The sequence below is a fragment of the Micromesistius poutassou genome (assembly GCF_964030765.1).
Source record: "Micromesistius poutassou genome assembly, chromosome: 1".
Lineage (NCBI taxonomy): Eukaryota > Metazoa > Chordata > Actinopteri > Gadiformes > Gadidae > Micromesistius > Micromesistius poutassou.
The window spans coordinates 12,012,408-12,019,628 of NC_140271.1; the positions used below are offsets into that span (position 1 = coordinate 12,012,408).

The window sequence follows — 7,221 nt, forward strand, 5'->3', positions numbered from 1 at the left end:
AACTGACTTTTTTAAAGACCTGCACACACATTTTGTCTCTCTCTCTCACTCACACTCACAGACAGACACACACACACACACACACACACACACACACACACACACACACACAGAATGTTCTTCTTGTCATCCAGAAGGAGGCATATGATTCAGAAAGCATGCTGACATCTGATGGGCTCAGAGCTATCATACACCCAACACCAGATACACATAAAACAACACTATTGTATCAGGCATTCATATCATATGATTCATGCTTTTATTTTGGTTTATCACATTAGACTCCATATTGAGTGTAGGCGTAACAAGTTGTTTTCAAAAAGCTACATGTGCTTTAAGTTTGACCTTTCACCCTTATTCAGCTGTTTTTCAACTGAACTAATTTCACACACACACACACACACACACACACACACACACACACACACACACACACACACACACACACACACACACACACACACACACACACACACACACACACACACACACACACACACACATATACCTTAACCAGACCCCTTACCCTACCAGACCACCTAACTAGGCCCCTTACCCTATCAGACCTTACTAACCAGACCCCTTACCCTACCAGATCAACTAACCAGACCTGAAACCTCATGAGAGCTCATTCTGCCTTCGGCTTCCTGAGCCAGTTCCAAGGGAATCTCTCTCTTCTTCTCTCTTCCCTTCTGTATTCCCGTCACATCTCAGTGGATCACACAGCCTCTTACTCTGCCCTTTCTTTTGCTCTGCTGCTCTGGGGAGGAGGGAGATGGCAAGGAGAGGAGGTGGGGAAGAGGAGAAAACTTGGAGGAAGGGGAGTAGGTGGAGAGAAGGAAGAGGAGGAAGGAGAGGAAGAAGGGGACAAGGAAAGAGATGAGGGAGGGAGGTTGGGATGAGGATAGGAGAGGGGACGGAGGAAGGGAGAAGGAGAGGTGTAGACAGAGGAGGGAATCAGAGGAGGAGAGCATGAAGGGAGAAGTAGGATGAGAGAAGGAGAAAGGAGTTGAGGAGGGGGAGGATTATGGGAGGAGGGGAGAGAAGGAGTAGAGAAAGAGGAGACGAGAAAGATGAGAGATGGATGAGGGGAGCGGGAGGCGTGGATGAGGGAAACAAGAATGAGAGGAGCGTGAGAGGGTGGATCATAGCTTCCCCATCGGGACCCGAACGACTAGCCAGCCCCGCATGGGACCTATAGTCTGCGCATTAGGTCACGACCAGTCCAAGACGGTCTGGCCAGTACGGTGCATCCATGACGACTGTGCCTTCAGCTGTTGAAAGAGGTGTTGCACGGGTCAGGAGTGACTATGAATCAGGGCACTCAGACCATGTAACGGCCTCCGCTGACGCCAGAGCACTTAAGAGATGGTGCATCCTCTTCATCATCATCATCTATTTTTAACAGTGCACAGGAGAGAGTTTGTATGCTGTACAGTAATAGAGAAGCAATTAGCTTGGCTCAAAACGATATGGACCTCTACAGTGGTTATGCTATCCTTGCACAAACACCAAACGTTTACCTGCATCTCTTAGCATCTCTACCCTATAAAAGAAAGTGTGATGTAAGCGTTTAAAAAAAAAAAAAAAAAAAAAACGCTACCATCCTCAATCTCGTACCTAAAGTTAACCTATCTAACTTATCATGGGCATCATGCATCGGAAACGTCCATCTAATGGCAATAACACAGTCAAGTAAGACAATAGTTTGTCCTCTCAAAGGAGAGGTGGAAACATGCCACATTCTACGGAAGATGCTGATTTAATTTGTCATCGATGCACAGTGGTGAGGTCACGGATGAAGTCATTGATGTGATCATGTGGTCATTGATGAGGTTGTTTTCTGAACGAGATGATTACTGATGGTGACTATACTGAGGGTCATGTGACCACAGTGTGAGCGGTGGAAGCATGGGATCACCAATGAGCATCAAGGCCTGGTATGGGAACATAGAGGATCACATTGTCTCAGCACATGACGCCTGGTTGGCGGTTCGGAATACAACTCGCAAACAGACCGCAGTTCAGCGCTACCTCATAAAACATGTATCTGAGTTAAGGAATGACAAAAGCCGTTTGCATTTAGATCATTTTTCTTTGGGTATGCTGCACTCGCTCAATGAACTCCGAGCACAGCGCCAAGGTGTAAAATTATGAATGTATGAGTGCTGCACTATGCCCAGGCTAGCATCAACGCTAGGTTGGGCTGCGACGCTCATCTCCATAGGAATACATGGGAAAGGCAGACGCTGAAAGAGCCGCCTCACAACATGGTCGTCTTCGCCCACACACACACACACACACACACACACACACAAAGACACTTGAATTGCTAATAAAACAGCAGGGAAGCACAATTCCTCCAAAACATCAATAATTATAAATAATTCTCTGCATTGCTCTGAGAATATGCACACACACACACACATACACACACAGCAAGCTGCTCAAGGTCACATAACCCACACCGACAGCCTTGAAGCCTGAAACGTGCGACACTCCCAAATGAAGTGCAGCGCTGGGGGAAGGATCTGGAATATAATTGAGTGTGAGAAGCGGTTTCTCGCACGTCGGCAGCGTGACACGTAGGAGCTGGCGAGGAGGAGGAAAGTGATAATGAGGGATCCCAGTCGGAGCAGATCTGTCTCAGGAAGCTGCAACACACAACCTCCACCAGAGACGCGCCGAACAATGTTGCTCAGGGTTGGCGGTCAAGACGGCCATCTGGCGATACACACACACACGCTAATTATTGTTGTCGTTGCCGTCGTCGCGGGCCCCCGCTGTCCCTCTACGTTTACAAAGACGGAGAAAATGAGGCAGGAAATGAGGAAGGGGAGATAGGGTAGATTAAACTCCTCCGACCGGTTCTGAGCCAGCTGGGGCCGGATCTGGAGCCTAAGCAGACGGGCCCCGCGGGTTGTTGCCTCGTACAGCGGACGACGCTCGTATCCCGTTGTTTACGCGCTGGCTCCCGTAAACAACCCACTGTGAATCCTTCCCCTCTGGTACGCTCTCTCTGGTCGGGGCGGGGGGGGGGGCCGCTAGCAGCACAGTACGAGACCCTTACCGGCTCACAGTCACACACACACCTTTGAACCGTGTGTGTGTTACGGGGCTCCGCACCACAGGGGCCCCTCTCAGATCCTGGCAGGAAGGGGTGCTTAAAAAGTGTTCCTTTAAACCCTGCATTTTCACCGCCTTCGCTTCAACTACCTCCTAATCAGCCGCCTCCTCCTTCTCACCACCTCCTGCTCCTCCTCCTCCCCTGTTCCTTCTTCTCCTCTTTTCCTCGTCCTCCTCACCTCCCTCCTCCTCTTGCTCCTCATCTGTGTTCTAAATGAGTTGCTTCCTACCTCGGCGCCATTTTGGATCCGGTAATAACATTGTCATGTGCTCGGCATGCTGGGAGATTCCCAGTCTTGCGCTTTATTGTGCATTCATACACACACACACACACACACACACATAACACGTAAATATACTAGCATGTCATTCAGCAGGCAAAACTCTTATTCTACGTACACACAGATAAAGTAAACAATAAAAGTAAACAATTCTAAACCACTTATCCGGTGAATCACTTCTGTGAAACCACAACTGTTGACTGAAACAACGTCTGCTGCCAAAAACATCCTCCGTTCTCCTCTCTAAAGTCTCTCTGGTCAGATGGTGACCTCTGCCCCGAGATGTATCAAACAATATTTCTGGTTGTTAAGTTTATTTTTTTTTAGGTAGTTTGCAGCACCACATCAGTCACAACCCCTGAATCGTTCCACCTTCATGTGTGCTACTATGACTCTAATACAGATCCAAGCTATTTTTAAACATTGATGGGAATATTCTGCGAATTTCCCATGGTGTAGAGAGTGATAGGAACCATACCTTTGATGATGATCATACTAATGATGATGAGGAGTAGGTGGAGGAAGACCCCCCCCCACACACACACACACATCCACCAGTCACTGGTCTAGAAGTACATCCACACATATTGAAATCAAGGGCTGTCTAGGGCTGATAAACCCTGATACTGCTGCTGACAAAGAGCCCTTGTTGGCAGAGAGGAAACAGATAGGGATGTGTTTGAATACTATGGAGACCCACTGTATTGAGACATCCGCTTTCAATACAAATGTGCACTTGTTTTAGAGCGAGCATCAGGACTATGTGACCCACATAGATAGCTATGTATACATATACACAAGCATGCACACACACACCCATACAGACACACAGAAGGACAGACGGAGGAACAGACAGACAGATAGGAAGACAGACGGACAGATAGCCGTAGTACACATACATATACAAACATAAATATGTTATATTTTAATATTAACTTTTATTTTGTAATTACATATCATTCCTACAAAATTTTAGTGTGCCAGAAATGATGACGGATCTGTTGCGTCATCATCAGCTATGAGTATAAAAAAAACAAAAAGGACCAACGTTTTTATGAATTGTACCCCATGCTTTGTGCTCATGGGGCGCCGCGGCGAGACTTTTCGAGAATATGAAGTGAAATGTTTTCAGACGTAGGCTATATAGCTGTCATAAACCTGATACAAAAACTGCATTTGTGCTAATAAAATATAGTTGCTTACCTTTATCCTACAACGATAAAGATTCCGAAAGTCCACCTTAACTTTCCGTTTTGTGAATCTTTTAATCTTTAATCTTTCTTTAATCTTTCAATCTGGATATATGGAAATCTGTTTCTTGACTCGACTCGGGGATCAGGTTGTAGGAAGCTCAGCTCTGCCTCTCCTCAGCCGAGTGTGCAGTGGGAGTGACCGAGACACGCCGAGAGACACAAGGCAGACATAACTACCAGTGCAAGCACTCTGTGGTAAGAATTGCCGTCAACTCCTTCAAAAACGAACACAAATAATGCATTGTTGTGCAAAAAATGCTTCAGATCATTATCTTGCTTATTAATTAATGAACGAATTAATCCCCCCGGGTTATAAAATAGATAAGCGGACACACCAGAGATGTAGGAACTTCAAAGTTAACCAACCCACCTGAAAGTAGACCTAGTGATCTAAAACTGAACTCTTGGTGTTGTTAATATAATATAGGCCCACATGAAGACTGCGGACCTGCAGTGTGCATGGTGTGTTGTGGGTCAGTGCGAGAGACTTCAGAATCGGATCAAATTCTTAACATTATGAATTAGTTAGGATAACCCAATTTGTGAGTTAGCCCAGGCTGAAGTCATGACATATGCTGATGGATCGGTCCACTGATTGGTCCAGCGACACTAACGCCCTTGTGTGAGCGTCTCGTCCAGCTGCAGTCAGACAATGTCCCGTCGGAGGGACCAGTCTGAGCGCTTTGTCGCGCGACGGATCTGACACAAACGGAATTAATTTCCGTGCAGGTTTACTACCTGTCACTTACATCTCATTGCAGTGTCATCCATTTCAAATGAGCTCCCCCACCCCTCACGGCCCGTCCCGGCCAGATTGTGGATTGGCGGGACCCAGCTGGCCTGCTCGCAATAACATGCGTCGTTTCCCCGAGCGCCTTGGGACTGGGAGTTATGGCCGATGGCTGATAAAATCAAATTGGAGACGGAATTTGTTTTCCAATCACTCCCCGTGGAAGAGGCACCTGCTGTAGGCCCCGCCCCCTTGACATTTGAACCAGGGACCCCACGCTGGTATTTTGGAGGCTTGTCAGAAGTGCTAATAATAACAGAACCACATAGAGGGCATCCTAATGGGAGACCAGGTATATCTTATGATGTTACACACACAACACACAGCTGTGATGATGAATCGTTTGTTGTGCTCTGAAACCCATTGTTGTCTACTCTCACATGAGGCTATCCCTTGTACATAATAATCTCCAACATCCAACATCGTGAGAATACAAGACAATCATCATTCAGATTCCACCACGCCTGTTAGATGGATAGGATTCATATGCAGATAAGTCGTCTTGCATCCTGAGCCAAGCTTGTTCCGAACATGAATCCAGTGTCGCTGTTAGGTCTTCAACAATTCTCTATCATCAGTAACATGAAATACCATGTCATCTTTTATTCATCCCAGACTGAACATCAGTCAAAATAGAGAAACAGTAGACTTTTAAGTTAAAAAATAAATACAGAGTTGTCATGGTGATTTAGATGTTTGGATGGGATATAATACCGGGCAGTGTGCTAGTACTTATGTAGTATTTAATGTTATATTGTAATGTAGAATTTAATGGAAGTATAGCATATAACATCCATACTGATAGTAGCATAGTAGTTACACTGATGGTAGTATTTATGTAATTTCCATGGGAGGTTGTTTTTGTAGTAGTGCAACATATTAGTACTCATGTAGTATTTTCATGGCAATATTTGTAGTAGTGGAATGTATTCATGTAGTATTTTTATGGTCGTATTTGTAGCAGTGGAATGTGTAGTAATGTAGTATTTTCATCGTAGTATTTGTAGTAGTGGAATGTGTAGTAATGTATTTCATGGTAGTATTTGTAGTAATTGTAGTATTTGTAGTATTTGTAGTATTTGTAGTAGTGGAATGTGGTAATGTAGTATTTTCATGGTAGTATTTGTAGTAATTGGTATTTGTAGTAGTGGAATGCAGTTCTTTGTTCTCAGCCTGATTAACGACCGACCCCAGAAGACCACAGCTGTGGCACCAGACAAACTGATGAGGTGTGTGTGTGTGTGTGTGTGTGTGTGTGTGTGTGTGTGTGTGTGCGTGTGTGCGTGCGTGCGTGCGTGTGTGCGTGCGTGCGTGCGTGCGTGCGTGCGTGCGGGCGGGCGTGCGTGCGTGCAACATATAAAATATAAGTACCTATATGTAGAGGCACACATTAAGGGTTTCTTCATGTATGTAACGTGTGCATGTGAGTGTGTAGTAATGCTACAGACTAGCCTGCTGTGTAGTGCAGGGACCATGGCTGAATCTGATGTGCATCAGCCCGGCCATCCAGGGGGTAAACGCACATAAACATTGATCCTTTAAATAATGTATTTGATGCCCGCTGTGTTGTGAATTAACAGGGAGTAATGACAGGGTGTGGCCGTGCGTTAACAGCACTACTGTGCTCATTCACAGGCCCGTAGAGTATGTATGGATGCATAATGTGCATGCATGTGGAACTGCAGCGCATGCAGTGTGCGCCCTGTGTTTTGGCGCTACGTCCCTGCATAGCTAAATGCGCTGATGTAAGTTTTCTGCTCGGATGCGTGGT

General features: G+C 45.9%; 1 protein-coding gene across 2 annotated transcripts in view; it reads right to left on the reverse strand.

The window, feature by feature from the left end:
- LOC311347998 (uncharacterized protein) overlaps positions 1-4,740 on the reverse strand; it is a 24,365-nt gene extending 19,625 nt beyond the window's left edge. The window contains exon 1 of one of the 2 annotated variants that reach the window (XM_084470023.1): positions 4,611-4,740. The gene's annotated coding sequence lies outside the window, so the exon portion shown is untranslated. The remainder of the gene's footprint in view (positions 1-4,610) is intronic. The other variant, XM_084470022.1, reaches the window with a different exon arrangement.
- Positions 4,741-7,221: the final 2,481 nt, after the last annotated feature.